Raw genomic sequence first — 26,167 nt, 5'->3', positions numbered from 1 at the left:
ATATGGGGTTTAGCTTGAACTGCAGTTAATCATACTTAAGTTCCATTTGTAAAGGCCTTGATGAGACAGCAGAAATGTCGAAAGAGAAGAAGAAATCATGAGATGCCACGGTCTTTTGATTTCCAGTTGAAGAGTGGAGGTTAGTTATAGGTCAAAGTAAATGAAGCGTTATTTTGTGGTCTCAAGAAGCTTGCTAAGGTATAATAGGGGAATCTTAATGAGAATACATTTCTACTTTTAAAACTTCATGGCTCCTGTAAGATTTAAATAGGAAAATCAGGGTGTTACGTATTTTTAATACATGAAACAGGTAACTGAATATGAGCATTGCAGAGAGAGGTGGGTTAAGTAAAGTGCTTTGTAAACAGCAGCCTGATTTCCAATCCTAGCTCTGCCTCCTCAGTAAACTTAATTATTTTCTCTTAACCTCAATTTTATTATTTGTAAAATTGGAGATTATTTACAATGTAACTGCTTTATTGGATTGTTTTAATTATTAAATAAGATAATAAATACAGAGTGCTTAGCAAAATTTCCACTCACAGATATTGATGACAACGTGTTGCCAAGAGGGTTTCCATGATGCAAGACCTTATCGAGGAGACAAGTTGGGGAACTGTTTCCCTTCAGAGAATCTTTTATTTCATGGGCCGTATAATGACCTTCTCTATTATACTAAAATGGTGTTATTCCATGAAAATATTTAAATTAACTGCAAATAGATTTAGCTACTTTAAAGGTTATTTGTTGAGTTTTGAAGAATTGCTCAAAAAATTTTATTATGTGCAATTTGTGAAGGTGGAAATTATTGAATTTCGTTGAGAATTCTCTTTCTGTTACAGAGATCGTGAAGATCTGAGGACAGTGCATCACATCTCAGGGGAAGGTTATGATACAAAATGCTGTGGTCTGTCATGGTGCGTGGTTTAACTCCAAGTTCAGCCAAAGCGTTTCCATTTTATATCCATGTGTTCTGGGAATTCAAACTTTTTTAATCCGATTAAATGTTATTAATATTATGTTATATTTTATCATGGTGCATTCTGTAGCTATTCTTGAATGAGTTATCTCTTCCTTTTACTAGAAGTAATTTTCTATATTATCAAGAGATAAAAGGTCACATAAATATAACGCTTTTCCAGAATTTATTGCTTGATTTTAGCTATACTAACAGATTGTAATTGGGAAGTGAATGCAAAGACTAAGATTATCAGACCTCACTTACCTGGTCTGGTGAACTCTCCCCCACTTCCCGCCCCACTGGGACATTATTTTCTGCAGTTTGCTCCTTGGAAGTCTGGAGGTATGCCATTACAGAGGGTCACCTTGGAGGTCCAAGTAGTTATGGAAATACTGCTTTCGGAGATTTATGAAGCATGTCAACACATTAAAATCTCTAAGAAGTCCAGTAAAGCAAGTTGTTTGAGCCAGTGTTTGCCTCTTTGATTGCATAATACATATACCTTGTATTATTTGTTTGATGAAACATGTTTTAGGAAGCTTTACCCTGGATTACAATTCCTCAGCCAGAAGCACGAAAAAACCTGAAATTGCTTTTAATAAAGTCCTTAGAGTTGATTTGGAATGTGAAGAATTGAGTTTGAGACTTTATGCTGTAATTTTACAGCTAGGCAACGTTGGGTAAGTTATTTCATTTCTCCAAATCTCAGTTTCCTTTTCTTTAAAAGCATAAAATACCTAATACTTATGTACAGGTTTTTATAAATATTATGTAACAATGTTAGTGAAAATAATATATAAAGCCAATGGATGATATTTACTGACTCAAATACTTCCCTTATAGATTTTTGGGGGCCTTATTTAACACACTTTGGGCCTTATGCACATGTTAATGAACTTAGGTCTCCAGTGTCTCAGCCTATGATAAACTAGAATTAGGAAAAATGACTAGAAAGCTACTGAGGCTGTTATGGAGCAGTGGCAATAAGACCAGCGATCCCCAAACTGAAAAGCAGACTGACTATATCGATACATGGCATAACAGCCAGTTTTTACAGTTCATCAAGAAATGGTTAAACGATGATAGGAGTCCTCCAATTAAAAAAGGTAGGGTATAATATTTTAGGAAAAATACCATAATATAGCTCCTTTAGATGAGGATCTCTGTTATCCATATTTGAACATCTGGTTCTTGTTCTGAGGTCAGGACATACTGAGATCTCTAAATTTCTGCTTAAAAATTTTTTTCAGTATTAGTTGACTGATAATTATTTTTTGGAGCTACTCTTTCCCTGAAAATCCTAGATTGATGTTTTTTAAAAAAATTGTTGTCAAACATGTCTGATTGTTTATGTAGATTTTATATATATACATATATAGTACAATATATAATACAATATATAACATGTATACAATTAACAGTGAAAGTATAGGAATCATATTTATTCATATGAAATATATTTGTGATATTGAGTGTATAAAAACAGGCTATCAAATAATGTAAAAATATATTTATTTAAAAATATGTATGCAAAGAATATAAATCTGGTAGGAAAATAATTGGCCAAAAAATTAGTGTCTGGGTAGTGAGTTTATGGTGAGTTTTTATTTTATTGTATTTGCTTATCTTTATGTTCCAGTTTTTCTATAATTCATGCCAATGTGGAATATTTCATACCAACATAACCAAAAATAAAATATTCACTCTGATATTTTATCTTAGTCCATTTGGATTGCTATAACAGTATACCAGAGAATAAGTAGCATATAAACAAGAGAAATGTATTTCTCGCAGTTCTGGAGGCCAGGGAGACCAAGGTCAAGGTACTAGCAGATTTGGAATCTTTGAGGGCCCACTTTCTGGTTCTTAGACAGTGCCTTCTTGCTGTGTCCTCACAAGGTAGAAGGGGGGAAGGATCTCTGTGGGGTCTCTTTCGTAAGAACGCTAATCTCATTAAGGAGGGCTCCTCCCTCATGACCTACTCACCTGCGAAAGGACCCCCCTCCTCATATCATCACATTAGGCATTAGGATTTCAACACGTGACTTTGGGGGGGACACAAATATTCAGACCATAGTACTGACCAAAAGAATCGAGCAGAACAAATGGTAGCCTTTACATGACAGTCACTCAGGAGCGCGAGGATATGTCCTTTAGTCACCTCTGTGTCTCTCTGGCCCTCTGCCTACCTGCCTCCCTGAGTGCCTACCTGCCTACAGTCTCAGAGGAGATGATAGGCTGTTACACCTCCAATCAATCAAGTTCTTACCTGAATGAATTTTCTAAGAGAAGAAAACATATACATCAACAGAACTCTGAAACCTCTTAATCTTAATATCCCTATGGGACTCTTCAAGAAGTTTCCAACTCCTATATTAAGCAGTTGAGCAAAATGAATTAAAAAAATAGAGAGTAAGAAAGGACATTGAAAACTGTAAACAGTTTTGTAGATTGTCTTTCCACTGAGCTCTTCAAGCAAATGTGGCTCTAAACTTTTAATGATTATTCAGTAGGTATTGATGTGGTACTCTCAGTGACATAATAGAGATATAAAAATTTCTCAACATACCATCTCTTACAGATATATCTTGAAAGTTACCAAGAAGGACTCATCAAATATCACCTGAGTGAGACAGTCCTGAGAGCATAACCCATGAATATAATTCATCTGAGATAGCACTTAACTCCAGGTAAGAGATAAATGACATAACCAATAATGTATGTAGTTCTTAAGAAACTTCGATCATTCTCCTTTATTCAAGCTCTCCTTTGTCAGAGAGAACAAAATCATAGGCTAAAAGTTACTTTCCTGTAACTCCTACAGAGCACCCTGCTGTTGGTCATTGTGTTTATATTTAATGATGAGGAGGTAGAGGAAGGCTCTTGGGTTTATATCACTGTCAGATTGTTAATTCATTTAAGGTTTTTGTGATTTGTTGCACTTAGGAAATTAATGAATTTTTTATGCTACACTGGTATGAAGCCTTAGGGCTAGTAGGCTAATTACTGGTCATAAGTGTAAGGACAGTCTATACACACTTAAAGCCACATATTCCAAAAGGTAGGTAGTTTCCATATGCAAACAAATTATATGAATACATAATTTTAAAAACCAGATACTTTGATGTCTTTTTATTGATTATCAAAGGGGAACTAAAAATCCAATATTATTTAAAACCTTGTCTTAGGCTTGATTTTATGCAGACATTTCTATCCCTCACATTCTCTTTTTATTTTTGTTTGTTTTTTGCTGACTAGCCAGATGAAATGTGGATTTACACCAGTAACCCTGGTCAGAGATGACCAAAAGGATGCACAGTCCATATAGATTCTCCTCTTGTTCTCTTCCTTAGCTTGCTGGCTTTTCTTTTCTGTTGCTTTCGTTCTATCTCCTTTTTTCCCCTGTCTTTGATTAATTTTTGTTCTCCTTGGACCCCTCCACTCCTTTTCTTTTTATTTTCTTAAGTGTTTTTCTTGTGTCCTTCTTACTTCCTCATTTCTCTTTTTCACCGTGATTCTTTTTTCCCCTGACATCACCCTCCAGGTCCTGTTTTCTCATCATCTCCTCACAGCAGTGCCTAGTAGTCCCCCACCACACGTTATTGTTTCTTTTCTGTTCCATCACCTCTCGTTATTTTGATCCCCATGGAGCCAATTTGACACTTTCATCCGTGTGTACACTGAGACAAGGCTCATTTAGATTTGTCTGGTATTAGCAGCAGAAGAGAGTTTTATTTAGAGCAGGGGACATGAGGTACAGTGAGTGTCTCTAGTGTCTGGCTTAGCTGAGATCTGGCTTCTTGCCAGTGTCAGGAATCAGTCAACGTTCTGGAAAAGTGAATTTCGGTTGCAGGGGCCAGGGTGATGTGTGAGGCCAGCTGTGGTAGGTGAGGCGACAGGGATTGCACCCTACAGATCTGCAGGTCCCGGGCCGACTAGGTGTGTTTCAGTGCTGAAGGGCATCATGCTGACTATAACAGGCAAAGTGATAATCCCTGTCTGCTCCATCATTCAATTTATGCCACATATCATTGCCAAAAGAATTGACCAATTTTGCTGCTTTAATCTCCCCTTTCTTGAACCTGGTTCAGAAACTCCAGTTACTGCTTTGTGCAAGCCTCTACTCTTTAGCACCTTGCCTGCCACCACACCACATGGAAGCCGTGTCTTCCCTCTGCACTCCCCACACCAAATTTTCTTCCTTCTTTCACTTATACTCTTTGCATATATTTATTTGACCTTTTCTCTCAAAGTGTCCTTCTCATTTTTTGAGAGACTCAGGCCAACTTTTTTTCGGAGGATTTGTGGCATTTAAGCAGCACCATCCATAATCCCCAAATCTTCAGCACGCTTGTAAAAGCTTATCATTATGCTTTTCCTACATATTAATTTTAATCCCATCTTCCCTTTTTTCTCAAATTGTAAGCTCTGTGAATACACTTTGCACCTATCCTGCCTATATCTAATAAATATTAAAGGATATAATTTCACTTTTGATGAGGATATAATTTCACTTAAAAAAATTTTTGTGATTAAAGCAATTTAGTGTTTCTACTGTTGTGTATAAGTAAAAGTACTTATAGAAGGCAGTGATTTGGTAGGATTTTATAATATTATGTTTAATTTTTAAGGATTAAATATTCTTACCCATGCTCCTTTACCAGAAAAAGTGCTGGTAAAAAATACATTCTTTGTTGGCCAGGGTCTCCATCCAAAGTCTTTTTTTTTTACATCTTTATTGGAGTATAATTGCTTTACAATGGTGTGTTAGTTTCTGCTTTATAACAAAGTGAATCAGTTATACATATACATATGTTCCCATATCTCTTCCCTCTTCTGTCTCCCTCCCTCCCACCCTCGCTATCCCACCCCTCCAGGCGGTCACAAAGCACCGAGCTGATCTCCCTGTGCTATGTGGCTGCTTCCCACTAGCTATCTACCTTACGTTTGGTAGTGTATATATGTCCATGCCTCTCTCTCGCTTTGTCACAGCTTACCCTTCCCCTTCCCCATATCCTCAAGTCCATTCTCTAGTAGGTCTGTGTCTTTATTCCTGTCTTACCCCTAGGTTCTTCATGACATTTTTTTTCTTAAATTCCATATATATGTGTTAGCATACGGTATTTGTCTTTCTCTTTCTGACTTACTTCACTCTGTATGACAGACTCTAGGTCTATCCACCTCATTACAAATAGCTCAATTTCGTTTCTTTTTATGGCTGAGTACTATTCCATTATATATATGTGCCACATCTTCTTTATCCATTCATCCGATGATGGACACTTAGGTTGTTCATCCAAAGTCCTGAAGTCAAGTCCTTTCATATGCTTCAAGTGAGTGCCTTCAAGAGCAATCTGTTGGTGGAACAGTCCAATAGCCCTTGTGGTTTGGGCCATTCACCTCTTTCTAGGTGATGTCAGGGGCTCTTTTCATGTTTTTAAAAGGCTTTTGCTTTTGTCCTCTGGTATAATTTCCTGGATTGGTTTTTAGACACAATCTTTAATGTCAGAATCAACTGGATATTTCAAGTACTTTAATGAATAGTTGCTAGGAGAAACTGATGTTTTGGGTCCTTAATAGACATGTAAATAGACATGTTTCCTATAATACCCATGTCCTTCTCAGAAAGTATGTTCTAATAGCCACTGTTGAGTGGACAGCCACCCATGTGACACTCCAAACTAGCCACAGCTTAACATCGGTGGTCTGTTAAACTGTTCCCTCTCCTAGAAATATGGAGGTGGGACACAGGTCTTCTCCCTAATCAGCATTTAAATTTGTAAAGGATGTTAAGCCCAAACTGGGAGTAGTAGTCTTTGCCTCACATGTAAATGGGTAGATAAATCTGGACAACACAGAAGGAAGATAATAGAGACACGAAAGACAGAAGTAGAGATAAGACCTCATGGCGTGAGGGACAGACACACATATACAGAAATACAGAGATAGAGGGAGACGGGTCAGCCAGTAGGGGGAAAGAGAAAGAGGGAGGGAGGGAGGGAGGGAAAGAGAGAGAGAAAGGAGGGTTAGAGGGAAGGAGAGACACACACATGGAATAGCCTCAGATCCCAACAACTCACCAGTTCCTGATTCCACAGCCACCCCCCCAAACTCCCCCTCCCTGCTGAGGACAGAGGCAGAACCCTTGTGCTGAAGCCGGGTTGAATTGGTTCTATTCCATGTATCCAAAAGATTCTAACACAAGATAGAGCCTTCCTTTAATCTACACATCTCTAACTCAGAACAACTTGTGTCGTAACAGTTGCATGTTCCTGCTGTGAATTAAGGTTCATGAGTTCTGTCTTGGTATTTAATAAGTTGCTAAAGCTCATTAGCAGTCATTATTCTAGTAAATCCACAATGAGGGTTTTTTTGCTGAATGATATTGAAACATTACTGCCAACTTTTGTAATTTTGGGTTCTTTATTAAATTCATTGGTTGATCAAAATAATTAATCAGTGTTTAAAAAGAATTATCTAAAAATAAGTAACGTTAACAATGACAATAACCCAAATGGTGGTCCATCGTGTTCTAAAGCATCTATGTAAACCATGTATTTTTTCCATGAAACTAAACGGTGATTTGTTTTAAATTGAATTAAACCAAGTAAGCAAATAATTATTTGTCATATTGTCATACTAATTTAATGTTTTAAATTACAATTTCATTGGCTTTGTAATTTTGCTATCATTTAACATAAAATTGTTTATTTTAGCTCTGTAAGAGCATAAGCATAAGGACTTTATACCTACTTCTATGTTTGTACATATACATATAATATTAGGAAAATAATGTATGAATAGTGGGTTGTCTAATATTTTTCCCTTCAAAGAAGTTCCATGCATTATTCAAATTTAAGAAATTTTGAATTAAGTAGTTGTTTTCTAAATGAAAGTTTTTCTTGATTCACTTTACTTTTTCAATTTTTTAAGGTAAAATTCCTAAAAATATCCAATATTTACATACCCTGTAGTGGTCTTTCTTAAGGGTCAAATAAGTTTGTTTTGAACAGTTATGTGGAATTTCTCACTCTCTCTCTGCATTTTCTTCAGTAATTTCAATCTTTTGTCTGAAAACCAGGAGGCAGTTGGTCAGTTCTTCTGGTTTGGACATTGTATCAGCGAGGCCAAGTTTATGGGGTGAAGATAGGAAGTTAAGTGGTTTCCATTTGTGGTTACTTGCTGCCCACGGCAGCTGGCCCCCGCTCCTGGACATGTTGCACTATGATTCATAGGAGCACCAGGTACAAATAATCCATCCCAGCTACAGGTAAAACAACTCATATTATTGGACCCAAAGCTGCAGTTCAGCATGCCACTGTGACTTACAGAAAACTGATGCAAGTAGCACAAATAAAATGAGAAGTCATCATACAGATATATATATATCTAGATATATAAAGATATATATCTAGAAAAATATATTTCAAGGAATTGGCTATATGACTGTGGACCGGCAAGTCTAAAATTTGTACGGCAGGCCACAGCATCTGATGCTGCAGTCTTGAGGAAGAATTTCTCCTACAGAGAAATTTGTTTTGCTCTTAAGTCCTTTCCACTGATTGAATGAGGTCCACCAACATAATCAGGGATAATCTTCTTTACTTAAAGTCAACTGATTGTAGATCTTAACGAGATCTAAAAAAGCGCCTCTACAGGAACACCTAAATTAGTGTTTGTTTGGGTACCTGAATCCCTTGGCATAGACAAGTTGACACAAAAAACTAACCATCGTAGTCTCCAAATCTGATCAGAATCTTACACGTGCAGACTGGTAGGATCTCAGCTTTTCTCCTGTAAAATGTCCTCAGAATCCCCAAGAGGGGGAAGATCTGATTCACATTTAGTACCAAGCTGTTCTTCTCATCTCGGTGACTCTCAGCTTCCATACTGCAGCTGTCTTCAAACATCTGGTGCTTTATGAAATTCTAGACCTTCTGCTCAGGCTGCCCTTCCAGTGGTGCTGATGAATCCTTGATCTTTGAAAACTCCTTTCCCCACCACCCATTCTGAGTTCTCTTACCTCTGCCAGTGCTTTAGCTGGTTGGATTCTTTACCCAGTGTGGTGGCCCTAACCTCTATCACCAGAGGATTTGAACCCTTTGTGACTTTACCTTTATTGCGTTTCTACAGATTCTCTTAAAAATTATTGTGAGAGGGCTTCCCTGGTGGCGCACTGGTTGAGAGTCTGCCTGCCGATGCAGGGGACATGGGTTCGTGCCCCGGTCCGGGAGGATCCCACATGCCGTGGGAGCGGCTGGGCCCGTGAGCCATGAGCCGCTGAGCCTGCGTGTCCAGAGCCTGTGCTCCGCAACGGGAGAGGCCACAACAGTGAGAGGCCCGCATACCGCAAAAAAAAAAAAAAAAAAAATTATTGTGAGAATAATGAGGCACTCCAGTGAATCTACCAAACTCCCCACATCTCCCTCCTTATTCCCCTTCTGTAGCAGCAGTAAAATCACGCCTTGACAATTAGAATGGATGACCCCAACAATGTTACACACTCTTTCTCTGCTTTTCAATTCAGTGGCTTAAGAGCCCTAAATTAACAGGAGGTAGAATTAGTCTCCAATATACTGAAATCGTGACTTCATTCCCATTTGAAGGCGTTATTCTCTTAGGAACTCATATTTCCAAATTTGTGGAACCCAAGGGTGCAGGAACAAGAAGCAAAATTTTTAACATGGAGATTTCAGGTTTAATATTGAGGGACCGCTACCAATTTGTTCTGGGACTTGGCTATGGGGTAAGTAGGGGGACATTACTGTACATTGGTCACTGGTTTAAAGTACCCTAACCCCACCCTCCTCAGCTGGTACCATAGCTGTCCACTTCTAGATGATAGGACATGTGGTAAAACCCATGGATTCCATAGGCGTGAGCCCATCACTGTCTTTGTTTCATTATAAAGTGCGTGGCTTGATTGAGGTTGATGCTTTGTGATATAACTTTTAACTGAATAAGGTATGAATAAGGATGTGTATTAGATACCTGGGACTACTGTGACAAAATACTACAAATGGGCTGGCCTAAAACAACAGAATTTTATTCTTGTACAGTTCTGGATGGAGGCTAGAAGTCTGAAATCCAGGTGTCAATATAGCTGTGATCTCTCAAGGGACTAGGGGAGAATCAGTTCCATGCTATGAGCTTCTGGTGTTGCTGGCATTCCTCGACTTACAGTTCCATAACTAGAATCTCTGCCTCCAACATCATGTTACGCTTTTCCCCTGTGTCTTCACATCATCTTCTTATAAGGACATGAGTCATGTTGGAATAAGGGCCCACCTTGTTCCAGTATGACCTCATCCTTAACTAATTACATCTTCAATGGTTCTATTTCCAAAGAAGTTTACATTCTGAGGTACTGGGGGTTAGGACTTCAACTAGGGACACAATTCAGCTTATAGTAAGGTGTTAGAAGAAACACTGTAGACTGGGATGCCAAATGCATATCTGGGACAGGTATTTGGGTTCCTGAGGACAAATGTCTACCCCACTCACAAGTAGAAAGGATAATCAACTTTCCATCAGGGAGCTTGCTAGTCCTTTTGGAGAATGGTGTCATATCAGAGCACATCATTGGTCTCTATGACTGAAAGGCTGGGTACATAGGCATTGTAATAGATTAGCCTTGGGAAGAGCAAGTCCATTTTGCTGAGTTCCATGTGTATCCTTCCACCTTGCCACCATGGCCATTTTGAATACACATGCTGGATTGGCTGGGTAAAGAGGCTGAATGGCATCTGTAATAGTAATCTTTCTGATCATTAAGAGATTCCTCAGCAATAGATACCCTCTGGTGGACTTTTATATAGGACATAAATAGCCAACAGTCCATGACTATACCAAGACATCTATTCACATAACTTTTCCCCAGAACTCCTTGTCACCAATCCTCTAATCTTGTTTTTCAAATCCCTGGTGGGAAAGGCATCCCATTAGCTCCTCCCAGGAGTCATTGTGGATCCATACAGTGGACCATCTCTCCCTCCACACAAAGTGTACAGATGTACAATACAAAATTCTGCCAAATGGAAATATTTCCCTTTAGGAGTTTCAGACCGTCACAGATGGGGCTGGAGTGTAGCAGCTGTCCATTTCTGGATGTGGTCAACATCCATCAAAAAGACAGGTAATTTTTCCTTCTTGGCTAACAGTCATAGATAACTTCCCAGGAAGCCACAAGTGTGGTTTGAGGAACTGATGACAGCAATAGGAGTATGTACTTGTGTGTGTGTGTGTGTGTGTGTGTGTGTGTGTGTGTGTGTGTGTGACTTGATTTATTGCAATATTTGCTTTATTGCAGTGGTCTGGAACTGAGTGCACAATATCTCCAAGGTCTGCCTGTACTCTGTTATGGCAGCCTGAGCAAACTTATACAGAGGGGAAATTAAGGATCTTATAGAAACTAAAGAGAAATGAGATGTGCCAACCCCTATTCCTTCTCCCACCCCACTACCAACATCCATTGTTTTTTGTTTTTGTTTTTTTTTTTTCAGTATACGGGCCTCTCACTGTTGTGGCCTCTCCCGTTGCGGAGCACAGGCTCCGGACATGCAGGCTCAGTGGCCATGGCTCACGGGCCCAGCCGCTCCGTGGCATGTGGGATCTTCCCGGACCGGGTCACGAACCCGTGTCCCCTGCATCAGCAGGCGGACTCTCAACCACTGCGCCACCAGGGAAGCCCCCAACATCCATTTTAAAACTGCACAATACTGACAGAAAGGTGTTTTTGAACTAAGAATCCTGTCCACATAATACCTAGAAATATGAAAAATTAATCTTGTTTTATGCAATTTTTTTGTTATGGAATTGATTTTATTTGAGCTGAAGGAAATCTTTTGACTTCTTCTTAATTGATTTATTAAAAAAATTTTTTTTGTTTTTTAAAAAATTTTACTGGAGTATAGTTAATTTACAATGTTGTGTTAGTTTCAGGTGTACAGCAAAGTGAATCAGTTATACATATACATATATCCAATCTTTTTAATATTCTTTTCCCATATAGGTCATTACAGAGTATTGAGTAGAGTTTCCTATGCTATACAGTAGGTCCTTATTAAATCTATTTTATATATAGTAGTGTATATATGTCAATCCCAATCTCCCACTTTATCCCTCCCCCCTTCTCCTCTGGTAACCATAAGTTTGTTTTCTACATCTGTGACTCTATTTCTGTTTTGTAAATAAGTTCATTTGTACGATTGTTTTAGATTCCACATATAAGCGATATCATATGATGTTTGTCTTTCTCTGTCTGACTTACTTCACTCAGTATGTTAATCGCTAGGTTCTAGGAGTATGTACTTTGAAGTCTGATTCTGCTCAGCTGGGTTATTTGAGTTTTCTGGACTTCCTTGGGCATGTTAGATATATTCCATTCCAAATTTAATCATTCAATGCACACATCTACCAAATAATACCCAGTTCATGATGAGCAGCTCAGGTCATATGGTCTCCTGGTTGTTGTGCTCAGGTGTTGTTTTGTTGTACCAGGGTCAGTAGCAAACCAGAAGTAGTTTTACAAATAGGATAGTTTTTTGCAGGAAGGAGTTTGGATTGCTCTATCATATTAGGGTCTATACTGTGTTTCTCCTATTGCGGCACAGTAGAGGCCTCAAAGGGAGCCTTTCAAGTTGTACCAGAGAGTTCAAGTACCATTTAAATATTCTAGCTTATGAAATGCAAAAGCTGGGGAAGCTTGCACCATAACCTGGTCCTATTGCTAAGCCTTTTATGCTGTGGGCAGCAATAAAATTGGTAACATTGTGGATTATTCAGGAAATGGGTTACAACAGTGTTGCCAAATGTAGTGTAGTCTTCCTCCAAACCCCAAAGACTTAAGCTAAATATGCTGCCTCTTTCTTCATAGTAGTAAATTCAAGGTGCAATTAATTGTAGCTTGCTTTAGAGGGAATATCCACACATGCTCAAACTTTAGTTAGAAATTTTGCAGTTTGACAGTATCCCAAAGCTTTGTGTGGTTTGTCTTCTACTCACTAGCACACATGGTTTTGTTAAGGCATCTTGGAACTTGTGACCTCCTGGTCATCAGGTCCAGTTAGCATAATGTCTTCAATATACTAGATCAGGGTGATGTTTTCTGGGATTTCAGAATGGTCAAGATTTTTTCAGGAGAGTTGACATAGTCCTGAGTTGAGACATTGAAGGTATAATTATGTTCCTACTATTTAGATAAAGATGAACAGTTTCTGATTGTCTTTATTAATGCAAATGGGAAAAACCCCACAAGAAAACAAACCACTTCTTAGATCAATAACTACATTCCAGGAGCCAGCAGCTGTGTTGATTTACTCCAGTTAGGGTACTACATCTGGATCAGCAGCTGTGGCTGATCACAGTAACTCAGGGTCATTCTTAAGCATCCATTTGGCTTTTGTGACCTCCAAACTGAAAAGGCCAGTATAAAATGAGGAAGGGACCGGAATTACCATCCATGCTGCTTTTAATCTTTGATAGTAGTAGATATTTCTGCAGTTTTTTCAGGGTATTGCTTTCGTTTACTACTTGACAGGGGAAATTCCAGAAACTCTACTTGGCTTTTCCCACCATATAGCATTTACTTCATAGGTCAGAGAACCAATGTAAGGATGTTTCCAGTTGTTAAGTTATGATTATTCCAAGTATACAATAAGAAGCATGGGAAATAACAATCAGAAGGGATATAGCCCACTGACCACTCTAAGGTAGATTTGGGCCAAGACTCCATTTATTTCCTGACTTTGTGCCTACACTGATTAGTGCTAAACTGAGGTAATAACTCCTGGGTAGTATGGTTATTTCTCATTCCCAATTCACTGTCACTCTGTTAAACAGCCATGGATCTTGTGAGGGAAGGTTTGGAGGAAGATTTGCAATGTATCTTTGTGTCTGCCTTTCAGAATGATTCCTTTAAAAAACAAAACAAAACTAGCCTCTATCTGAAAAGGCTCTGGGTTTGTGAACTGGGTAAGAGGCCATGAATTCCCTCTATAGTATTTTTATTTGGGTATTGCCTACCAGGGGAAGAATTGGTGTGATAACGTAGACTAAATAATATTTTAGAAGGTTGATAATCTATTTCATTCCTAAAATTCTCACACACACAAAATTAACCACAATCATATATCCATGTAGGTCAACACACTTGTATTGCTGTTCTGTCTTTGTGGTCTATTTCAGTAGTTGTGCCACCCTCACCCCTGAAACTGGGCACTGCCGCCTGGCCTCTACCACTCCAAGACCCCATCATTCTCATTGAGATTAGGGAGCCTGATTCTTCAGTAGCATCTCTAGCCTACACAGGGCAGCCATGACAGAACTTTTGGGGGATACTGGTGCTCACTACCAAGGTATTCTTTTTGCTTTGGGGAAGGAAGTGTCCTTTGGTCCTTCCTAGAGGTATGGTAAGAGTGGCTGAGTAGGTTACAGATAATAGGTCCACTCCAGCATTCCCACCTCCCTATGCCTTTAATTTCTTTTCTCTTTGTTGCAGAGATGTCCCAGCATCTCAACCTTATTACTGTAGGTCACCACTGAGTTCAGGCTTCAAGCAAACTAATTAGAGCTTCAGCTGACATAATATATCTAGAATCTTAGATAAGCTTTCCCATATTGATAAATTCTTCTTGAAACAACCTTATATTTTTAGCTCCTTGATTTAATTCTGTCAGAATCTATTTGTAAACATGCTTCCCCTACTCCCATTTCTTGACTATAAAAATTGGCAACTTCCTATCACCCCTTTGATATTGAACCTATCTTATATTTGAGAGTACTTTGCAATTCTCCTTGTGGCCATGGAAGCTATGGATGATGGTGTGGGTTAACCTTGAGAATAATGGGAATGTCCTGGCTAGGTAAGCGTTCCAGATGAAGCTACTGAAGGTAATTATTTTAGTCTGGAGAGACTGTATCAACTAGCAACGACGATGCAGGGGGATTTGAGAATTCAAGTTAAGGACCTCATTTCAGGTGTCAGGGTTCCCCTTTTTTCAACCAGTGCTTTATTACAAGTCTCTTAGATTACAGTTAGAACCCTGGTTACAAAGAAGTGGGATCCTGAGACTTGAGAAGGGCTGCTAAGCTTAATTTTAACTTGGACTTTCAAAGCCCACTGAATGTATATATTTAGTTGGTATTGCAGCTCTGCAGCTCATATCATCATGTCATGATTCTGATCATCAACTATGTCTGTTGTACAATACGCGAGATAAGAGATAACATTTAAAGCTAACTAGAAACTTTCCGGTTCTCCACCATGCCTTGAGTTGAAAGTTCAGGCACTAAGCTTATATTTTTATTCTTATAATCTCTCCAGCATGTGAGAGGCCACCTATAATCTTTATCACCACAAAGCTCAAATGAAACAGATACTTAATCTCCCACAATCTTGCCCTCTGCTCTTTACCCTCCACGCCTCCTCCCACTTGAGTAGGTAAGTCATCTGTATGTTATAAAATAATATGTGTGGAATCAATACTGGAATTCCAACCTGAGGGTCTGTTCCTGGAACCAATTACTGCATCAGCCAGGGGCCCAGTGAGAGACAGACAGAATGCACACTGATGGAATTGTGAGGAGAATTGGTAATGAAAGTACTTGTTAGAGAAGTGTGAGGTTGGGGAAGATAACAAACAAGAGAAGTTGAGGCACCCCTGACTAGCAACATTTGGAAGGTGTTACCATCCCTAAACCCGAGGAGAGGAACACACATTAAAGCCCTGTGAGAGACAGAGCCCTGAGGAGAGACCGCCTGTCCAGAGCTGTGGTCAGAGGGAGCCGCATCCACTGTTAGAATCCTAGCATTGAATCCAGGCATGAGCAAGCCAAGAAGAACACTGCCCTCTTTCTTTTTTTTTGTTTGCGGTACGCGCGCCTCTCACTGTTGTGGCCTCTCCCGTTGTGGAGCACAGGCTCCGGACGCGCAGGCTCAGCGGCCATGGCTCACGGGCCCAGCCGCTCCGCGGCATGTGGGATCTTCCCGGACCAGGGCACGAACCCCTGTCCCCTGCATTGGCAGGAGGACTCTCAACCACTGCGCCACCAGGGAAGCCCCCTGCCCTCTTTCTTTTCCCACTTTCTGATTTCCTGCTGGGCTGCCATTAGCCCAGGTGACGCAGTTTTGCAGGCGTCAGCCTTTTCGCCATACACAGAACACTACAGAACATAGATCTGGGTAGTAGGAGACTGGAGGATGGCTGAATGGAACATAATCACTGCGTGGTGGTGGCAGTGGGAGCTGTCTGTGCAGTCGTGGTGAATTCAAGGAACGTCTCCTACTGTATTCAGAAACACTATTCCCTTTTAGTATTGCTCCTGGTAGAAGATGTATAATATTTTTTCAGGCTCATTGTGCCAACATAGCAATCACTCTTCATACCACATCCCACCCCAGTATATCAGAAATTCTTTCTTACAGGCCTAATGCTCCCCAGGCAAATCAGGAATATGGCTAGAAACTCTTTAAGTGTCTTTAAGAATTCCCATTTAAGGTGATTTTATGCAGTCGTGGCACGTGCAAGCCTCCAGAGAGATTGTTGCCTAGCTCATCTTAGCCTGAGCCAAGATAACTTGTTAGCGTAGTGAAGTAAAAGAAAATTAAGGTGAGCACTACTTGGAAACAAAATTAATTTATAATGTGATGTGGCAGCAGAAAAGCTGAATATTTTTTGAAGAACTATATGAAGAATAATCACAGTCCTGAGTGTTTCTTCCTGCACAATTCAGTTACAATGCTTCAGACATCACATCTGATTTGGAATGTCGGAGTTACAATCAGTTGCAGACATTTGGTGGAAGAAATGGCAGTAGAAAGGGAAAATGTACAATTAAATAAAGGAAAAAAGCCTTACTAGTCAAAAATATCCTCCTCCCCACCAAAAACCCAAAGTGAAATAGATTAATTGGCTTGACTATAGCTGGAAAATGAAGTTTTACCTTAATAATCATAAAAAGTATAATATGTTGAAGGTATATTACATAGAGACTATAGGGAATATATACCTTGGGCATGAGAAACATGGCTAGAAATGATCACTCCTGTATCAGAAACATTATCTTTTCTTGAGAAAAAAAAAATCAGACGTACATAGAAGTGTGTCAGGGGTGTTGATTGTCATTTCAAGTATAACTTGTTTATTCAGAACTATGCATCCCTTTCTATGCTGCATCTTTTAACTCGTGAAGGTGAAAATTCACACTGGGGATAGATCTGCAAACGAGGAAACAGGAATCTTTTTACTCTCCTTCCATTCCCATAAGTAGAACAAATTTAGCTGTATTTTGCTAGAGGCAAGTTTGCTGAACTTGAATAACCTTTACATTGATTGCTAGAGACATTCAGGTAAGATTGCGAAGCTTCTGTGGCGTTGCAGTTTTACATGGTGTAGGTTTTTCCTCGTTGGGTCAATTTACATTGCTTGCCTCATACCATCTCTATTTGAGTAGACAGTGGCCTTTGCTCGAGATATTGAGTTTCTCATCGCTATGCTGTAGGGGAGAGCATGCAAACTTTGAGGCCAGTCGGTCATGGTTTGAGTCTTGCTTCTTCTGCTTACTAGCTGTGTGACATTAGGCACATTTTTAGCTCCTATGAGCCTCAGCTTTCTTTTCTGCAATGTGGGATTAATGCTCATAGTAATGTTTTGAAGCATCTAACATGGCTGGTATATAGTGGGGATTCAGTAAATAAAAGCTGCTGTAATTCTTCACTGTTGTCTTCTCATTTCTCAATTAAGCAATTAATATACCTTCCCTGTGGAGTAGAGTGGTGGTATTTCCAGGAGAGAGAATGTTGGCAGGGCTAGGACTTGTCTCTGTTACCAGAGTTAGACACCATTTACCTGAAGTAGCTTCTCCATTTCTACCTCTCAGAATAGACTGATTCAGCATCCCCTGGAAATTTTAACTTCTTCCCTAATAAATAAAATGTTTGAATCTGAAGTCAGGTAACACTTTGCCTTAAAGCATTGTCTTAAGTGGATTTTTCTTTTCTGCCTAAAAGAAACTCAGGAAAGATTTATTATAAACGCCTTCAGGAGACCTCTTCCAAAATGCTTCCCTTTAAAGAGGTAGTCACAAAAATGAGCACTGAACATTGCCATGGAGATTTGTAGAATGACAGCAAAACCATTTTCTGAATGTCTATTAGTGGATTTGGGGTGAGTTTGAATATGCTAAAAATTAATCTAAAATTTCACATTTGATTAAATTATGATCCACATATGAACACATGGATAATAATTCATTTTTTAAAAATGAACCAATTACTAAAAAGAGATATGTATTAGAAAGCTGATAAGCAAGCCAGATTATATTCAAGAGCTGTATAGTTACATCTTTAAGGCCGGTATCTCTTTAAGAGATAACTGCACCAGTATTTAGTTAACTTACATTTATATATTACATTTGTCTCGAATAGCATTTCTGAATTTAATTCAGATAACATAAGTAAGTTTTTCTTTTACTCTTTGACTTTTTATAAATCTTTGCAAATAATCTTTTAATTTAGGGAGAGAATGGGGATAAAAATCAAGATCATGAATTTTGCCTGTTCAGCTGCCTTTTTCTGTCTTTAGGCTTTGAGTAATTTTTGAATGTTTGAAGGAAGACAAGAGCTTGAAGTTTTCAAGTTTACTTCATCTATACCCTAAACTCTATGAACTGCTTAATATCCATTGAGAAGGAGTGCTGTATACCTAAAGATTTTTCTAAGTTGATCCCTTTGAAACATAATAATAGCCTGATAGATGGGCAAATATATGTCAGGAAATGTTAGGCCCTCTTACAGGTGTAATAAATTGTTTCTTCTTCTGGATTAATAATCCCTCATAATCAATTAATACAGAATGGCAAATTGGAAAGTATTCTGGTCACGGCATAGAAATCCCTGGGTTTTATTCCTGGTAATACAATTTATTTAACACTGAAGTCTTGTGCAAATCACTTAAATTTTTTGAATCTCAGTTTCCTTATCTGTGAAATGGAAGTTCCAACAAGCTCCCTGTGGTGGTATGGCTGATTGGTCTGTCCTTAGCATCCATTTCTTTTTTAAAAATTTTATTTATTTTTTGGCTGTGTCAGGTCTTTGTTGCTACACACGGGCTTTCTCTAGTTCTGGTGAGTGAGGGCTACTCTTTTTTGCAGTGCATGGGCTTCTCATTGCGGTGGCTTCTCTTGTTGTGGAGCACAGGCTCTAGGCACGTGGGCTTCAGTAGTTGCAGCACACAGGCTCAGTAGTTGTGGCTTGTGGGCTCTAGAACGCACGCTCAGTAGTTGTGGTGCACGGGCTTAGTTGCTCCGCGACATGTGGGATCTTCCCGGACCAGGGCACAAACCTGTATCCCCTGCATTGGCAGGCGGATTCTTAACCACCACTACCAGGGAAGTCCCAGCATCCATTTCTAACTCCTTCTGCTTAGCCTTCTTGGCCTGTAGAAGCTGGAAAGCTAAAAATCCATATTTCCCAGGCTCCCTTGCTGCTAAGATTTGGAAGCAAATTTAATTCTATCATTTAGAAGTATTGATTCAAGATTTATAAGGTGGGAGTAATAAGGGAGCCATCTTCCTGCACCTTCGTTTGTTTTTTTCTTTCAGAAAACAGGTTGCAAAGATGTGGGGTTTTTATTCAGCAGTGTTCCAGCGTCCAGCTTTACGTAGTAGCTAAGGTGACAACAGCAGTTACTTTCTCATTTCCAGGTCACAGCCATAGCATAATGTCTTTTTTTATGTTTTGTTTTATTTTACTTAAAAATTAAAAAAAATTTGTATACAATTTTTTAAGGTTACTTTTCATTTACAGTTATTACAAAATATTCCCCGTGTGGTACAGTACATCCTTGAGCCTATTTCATACCCAGTAGTTTGTACCTCTCACTCCCTAACTCCTACATTGCCCGAACCCTGCTCCCCCAGCCACTGGTAACCACTAGTTTGGCCTCTATATCTTAGTCCATAACAGAATGTTCTTGACTTAATAGTTCCAGTAGTGGCCTCTTGAGTTTTACCTCTGACTGTGGCAGAATCAGCAGCCCTCCTGGTGTTTTGCTTATGCAGTGTTTGGGGGTTATTCCTGGAGGCCCAGTCTAGAGCCCATTCCTTCCAAACTTCTAGTTATTTTGTAAGCCTCTTATTTCTTGAATTAAACCCATTTCTCTTAAAACATCTAAAGTGTTTCTGTTTATTATATTGAACTCTGTTACTTGGCCTAAAGTCTTGTGAACATCAATTTTATTTTATAATTTATTTTTTTTTTTTTTTTTTTTTTTTTTTTTTTTTTTTTTGCGGTACGCGGGCCTCTCACTGTTGTGGCCTCTCCCGTTGTGGAGCACAGGCTCCAGATGTGCAGGCCCAACGGCCATGGCTCACCGGCTCAGCCGCTCGGTGGCACGTGGGATCTTCCCAGACCGGGGCACGAACCCGTGTCCCCTGCATCGGCAGGCAGACTCTCAACCACTGCGCCACCAGGGAAGCCCTAATCATGTATTTTAAGGTACTTTGTTAAAACGCTATATATAGACGTAGAAATTATTACAATTAACACACACAGAAGATTTGCCACGTTATTTGACTAGTGGAATTTAACTTAAACATACCCTATGATATGCTCCCTGAGGCTTTAAGGAATTAGATCAAAGTGGGTAACTCTTCACATAGGGAAAGGAATAACTGTGTAATCAAGTTACATTAAGTTTTCTGATTACGCCTTGGTAGTGGGGTCAGGGCTGAGTGAGTTGAGGGTGCAGGAGGATGGCCTAATACTTCTTGAGTAACTTGGGGTCTGGCAGTGCAGGAGCACTTGGTCCTGAGTGGTTAACTTGCTTCCATGCTCTATTCCTGATCTCCACTGCCTTTGACTAGAGTTTTCTGCAGCACTTGTGAATTTGAAGTTCCTGAAAGTCTGAGTACTGGACTATTTCTTGTTTTCCTCTTTTTCTTATAAGTAATGTTCCTTGAGAAATTTAAGGGTAAAGGTTTAAAATTGTAAAGGATTGAGCCAATTCCTAACATCACTGGTTATTCCAAGATGTAATCCTAGTATATTTCCTGCAAGAAATCAAATTATTCAGTTAGAAAATATGATGATTCTTGAAACATAACAGGAAAGTTACACTTGCTAAATCAGCACTCTGGGTCTCAAGATTTCTGAGTTATAATGTTATATGTAATGTTATAATTATAATGCCTTATAATTACTTGCAGTATCAAAGAACATTTACTTTTCTCTTCTGTTCCTCATGACCATCCCCAATTTAGATCATGAGTTCTTATAGAGCAGGGAGGGCTGCGGAGACCAAACACATCTGCTGAGGTAAAGAGCTGAGGGACCTCAGCTCTTTTTACTCCCCTTTACATAATAAAGTACTTTGAACCACGTTGAACGTAGAGAGGAATCGAGTTTTAGATGAAGAAGAGAGAGGAAAAACTGGCCTGGTGTTGTTTTATTCCTTGACTCCTTGTGCTGAATATCAAATGGAAAAGCAGGACACAAATATTAGAAGTCCCCAGGGAGTAGGCAGAAACTTGAGAAAAGGAGATGCATGTGCTGTCTTCTGGCTGCAGTTTAAATGTGGCAGCCAGGCAGATGTGCACTGCACCATCCTGCACTGGTAACGCAAGGGAGATGGACACATGGTTCATTTATATATGAGAGGGGCCTCCAACCACACCCTGCCCTCCACTGAGTCTCCAGGGTATTACATGGTCCAAGAGTGACGTGTCAGGGAGTTGCTCACAACAGAGTTGAACATGGATGGACCTCATGACTTAACCTGGGATGGGCAGGTCATGTGCAGGCTGAGGAGAGAAGAGCAGAGCTGCTGCATCTCTGAGATGTCACCCTTCCAGTTTGCTGCCAGCAACCAAATGTGACCCCTACCAGCACCCCTCCTGATGTGGTTCAGAGACAAGAGACTACGCTGACAGAAGCAGTGGAATACCACACAGAATGTAGATTTTGTCACTCTTCTTCACAACCTCTCCGCACTACAGAGAGGCAGCCAGCTGCTGCCCGTGGAAGGCAGGTGCTTGATACCCTGGAACACTGACAGCTCGATGAGGTGAGAAAGAAATGTCTAGGAGGCACTAGAGAACCACACTGTAACTGGTTTACACAGTCTAAGTGGACTATTAAATCACTGGATGGGGCAGAACTAGAATGCAAGAACTAAATTAAATTGCCTGATATAAGGCTGGTGAGTTGGCGATCCAGATTTAGAAAATAAATTCACTTCAAGACAAAAAAGCATTATGTTTTTAAACATCCAATTTTGTGAGTGTATAATATAGTCATGTTATTCAAACATATAATTATTGATTTTTTTCCAAAATGAGATCATGCTATAGATGCACATCATCTTTGCTTGCGTATATATCAACACTGTAATTTTCAATAGGTGTCTAAAACAAACGTTTTAAATTTATGTGAGGTCAAATATATTTTTATAATTATTAATTTTTATGTCATGTTTATACTTTTGCATTTATAATGTAATATAATATAAAATTATATAATGCATTATACCAGACATATAAATATCATCTCTATATGCTTATAGCACTTTAGGATTTTGCTTTTAAATTTAATCTTTATTTCCAGCCAATTTTAGGGTAAGGATGAAGCAGGAATCTACCTAATTTTTTTTTTCCCATATTACTCAACCATTGTCCCAATTCAATTTATTAAATTATTTATCTTTCCTGTGTCAATTTGAAACGCCATCTTTATCTACCAATTTTTATGTATTTGTGTGATTATTTCAAAAACACCAAAATTACTCAATTATGACAAATTTACACTACATTTTAGATTCTGAAAGGGCAAGTCCTCTCTCATTCTTCTTTTTCATAATATTCCTGGATATCCAGCGAACTTTAGCATAATTTTTATCAATTCACTGAAAAAATGTTCAGTATTCTGACTGAAACTGAAATAAATCTATAGCTTAATTTGGAGAATTTATATTTTTCTTTAAAAGTTCCTTTCTATCTCATAATCTGTATGTTTTCCACATATTCATTTTGCTCCTATGCTTCTGACTAAAATTTTATAATTTTATTCAAGTAAGTGATCTAACGTCTTGTGAAGTTAATTTCCTCTGTAGTTCCTTTGCATTTCTTGTTACTATTTTATGTGAAATATTTTTTCTTTGCATTTTAAAATTTTGGAAACATTAATTTTTTAGCTTAGTTGTCCATTTTACTGACTTTCTATTTCCAATGGCTTCTTAGTTGATTCATTTATTTTTTTTTCTAGGTAGACAAATATATTTAAGTGTTTTCCTCTATTTCAGTACTTTTCACTTATATTTCATTTTCTTATTTAATTGCACTGACTGGCTGATTCAGAGTAATCATATGTGCATTATTTGTAGAGAGAATGATTATTATTTTGGGCATACTAATACTATTATCTGGCATTAATGGGCAAGCATGCAATGCTCAAGTATGAGGCTGGCTGGAAAAACTGTGATTGATTTTAATATACATCTTTCTATTCATGTTTTTAAGAGATTTTTCCTTTAAGAGTGGATGGTAAATTTTATCAAATGCCTTTTTTCAATGTACTATAAATTGAGTTGTTTTTTTCTTAGTTGATCTGTTTATGTTATGAACTTTATTGATACATACCTATATGTAACCTATATATTCCTGGAACAAACGCAAAGAATATTAATTTTAAATATACAGCTGGATTTGATTGGTTAATACTATATTTTATTTAAGATTTTGATGCATTATATTCACCATTCACATTAAGGTAGGACCCAGTTTTTCATGGTTTCAGAGTTGGATATGGTTTCAAAGATATTGGGAGAACTTGACTGTGTACCCTGGAGGTTTTGGACGCACAGATGCAGGTACCAGACTTTAGCCTGAAAGAGTCTACAGAGTAGAAGCTGGTTAGAATTGCCTGCTGTGGCAGAGTCAAGGGCACGTGACTTTTGTGGGGCAAAAACAGAGCTGTTGCTAGCCCATTGTGTGAATAAAGAAAAAACACTCCTTGCTACAGGCACGCACAACCCCATTCCAGGATGCACCATTTGAGGTCAAGAATGAGGGTCCCTCCTTTGTGTACATCACTGCGTGGGGAACACAGTGCATGGTGTTCCGTGGCCACGTTGGGCAAACATGCCAAGGGTTTATCAGGGCTAAAGAGACATGGCAGAAGAGAACCAAGTTAAAGACATTTTGAAATCCATTACATAGGACTATCTATAAAGGGTGAGACAATCCCAGCAGAAGAGGAATGCTGGTTTGATAGGGAAAGACTAAAAAAAAAAAATAGGGATTCTTACTGATACAAACAATATTTCTCCATGGCCTATAGAGATGATTATACAAGTTACATATGGAATGGCCAGTCAGTAGTTATAGAAAAGAAAACGAACTCTCCACTTGGAATAAAACGAAAGCAAATACATGGCGCAATTTGGGACAGGAGTCTTGTGGGAAGAGATATGACATAGAATTGGCAGATCTTGTTAAATGGCCAGGGATTGAATGTGCTTCTGCCTGTCCTCTAAGGGTGCTCCACTTCCTGCCAATAGTAGTATTTTCCTGAATCAGCCATTTACTTAGTTTTTATTCCAGGGAGAAAAAAAAATAGTCTCCTAGTTTTTAGGTTAGTGTATGATTTACAGCTGGCCTCCATGTGTTCAAATGAAAAAACAGTGCAGAATATTACATGGAAACTTGGGAAGTCAGAGCTCTGAATTTGTTCCAGAGTGTCTGATTTATGATAAAAGCCCGTGGCACTGTGATGTTGCCTGACCCTTTGTGAAGCTGCATTTGATATTTGGACTGTGAGTAGAATTTCCTTCATTTATAATAACATGAAACTCAGCAGTAAATCTTCACAAGATTATTGTAACTCAGACCAACTGGAAGCTATCCTTAGGGTTTACTGAGTGGTGTAATGGCAAAAATTTCAAATTTTAGGTGATAAATAACAAAAGAAAACTCCCCCTATTTCCCTTCCTCAAAAATTCTATACAAATGGAATGATGCTTCTTGCCCTAGTGTCTAGTCTTTGGATCTTTATAAAACCATCAAGAAATAACTCTTTATTACATGTCTAGAGCCTTGAATTTAAGCAGCTAGAATATTAGTAAAAACAGATTTAGTGCACATTCCTTTGGTGCAATACTTTACATCAGAGATAAAAGGGAAGCAGAAATCCCTAAACTGTTGTAACTTGAAAAATGAAACAAGTTTAACCTACTGCAAATGGGCCATGTGGATGTAAGAAAGGACATATTAATCAAACCTTACCAATTAAGGAGCGGGTACTTCACTATTAAACTCTAAGATGAATTTCAAGAGCCTGGCTTGATGGAATGGATATTTATGTTATTAAGATATCGTAGCAACCAATCTTTATCTATTCTGAGTGCTACACAGAGGTCAAGTTGAAAGTTCTCAGCTGATTACTATCGTGACAATGAATAAAGATATGATGTAGCTTGTCCGTTCTAACTTCTTTGAAAACATGAGTATCTAGAGGTAGGAGAGTCTTTTATGCTAAACAGTAATGTCTTCTGCTAAATAAGTGAGAGATAAATGAATTGAATCATTGTTAATCATTCAACAAATAACTTTAAACTAATTAATGTTAGAGCTCTTAGAATTTGTGAAATTTGAAGCTGAAGTCCTGCAGTAGTCTGAAATGATTTTCAATTATGCGTTCTAAAGATGATTTTTCTTGGGATGTTATTTTCTCCTTGTTCCTGCTCTGATTACTATTGCTACTTTTAAAAATGCTACAGATTTGGAATTTGAAGTTATGTACTTATTATCACTTATATAAACAGCTTGCAATGGTATTAATTTGTACTTTTTTGTTTTTTAATTACCGAATTAGCATTTGTGGAGCATCTGCTCTTGGGAGCCCTATTCTAGGCTTCTCCCCTAGTCTTCCGCATCTCATAACTGCATCACTATTCACCTCTTTTCAGACTAATAACCTAGAAGGCATCCTCAATTCTTATTTCCTCACAATTAACATGAAGACCTTTAGAAAGTCTTGTCTTCCATCTCTACTTTCAAAGTATGTTCAAAATGTGATCACTTCTTATTACCTCCAGGTAGTGCCAATCCAAGGCACTACCACGTCTTGCCTGGCCCATTGCAATACCTCCCAACTGGTCTAGCTTCCATTTTTGCAGCCCTATAGCCTATTTGCCACAGAGCAGCTAGAGTATA

General features: G+C 38.7%; 1 long non-coding RNA gene across 1 annotated transcript in view; it reads left to right on the top strand.

Annotated features, from left to right (window-relative positions):
- The first annotated feature begins 517 nt into the window (after window positions 1-517).
- Window positions 518-26,167, top strand: part of LOC116763776 — a 104,557-nt gene continuing 78,907 nt past the window's right edge. Inside the window, exons 1-3 of the long non-coding RNA XR_004352619.1 lie at window positions 518-917; window positions 1,497-1,641; window positions 3,543-3,651. This is a non-coding gene — a long non-coding RNA (uncharacterized LOC116763776). The remainder of the gene's footprint in view (window positions 918-1,496; window positions 1,642-3,542; window positions 3,652-26,167) is intronic.

The sequence above is a fragment of the Phocoena sinus genome, chromosome 12 (assembly GCF_008692025.1).
Source record: "Phocoena sinus isolate mPhoSin1 chromosome 12, mPhoSin1.pri, whole genome shotgun sequence".
NCBI lineage: Eukaryota > Metazoa > Chordata > Mammalia > Artiodactyla > Phocoenidae > Phocoena > Phocoena sinus.
Note: the sequence above shows the minus strand (reverse complement) of the source record. Positions and strands in the feature narration are given on the sequence as shown.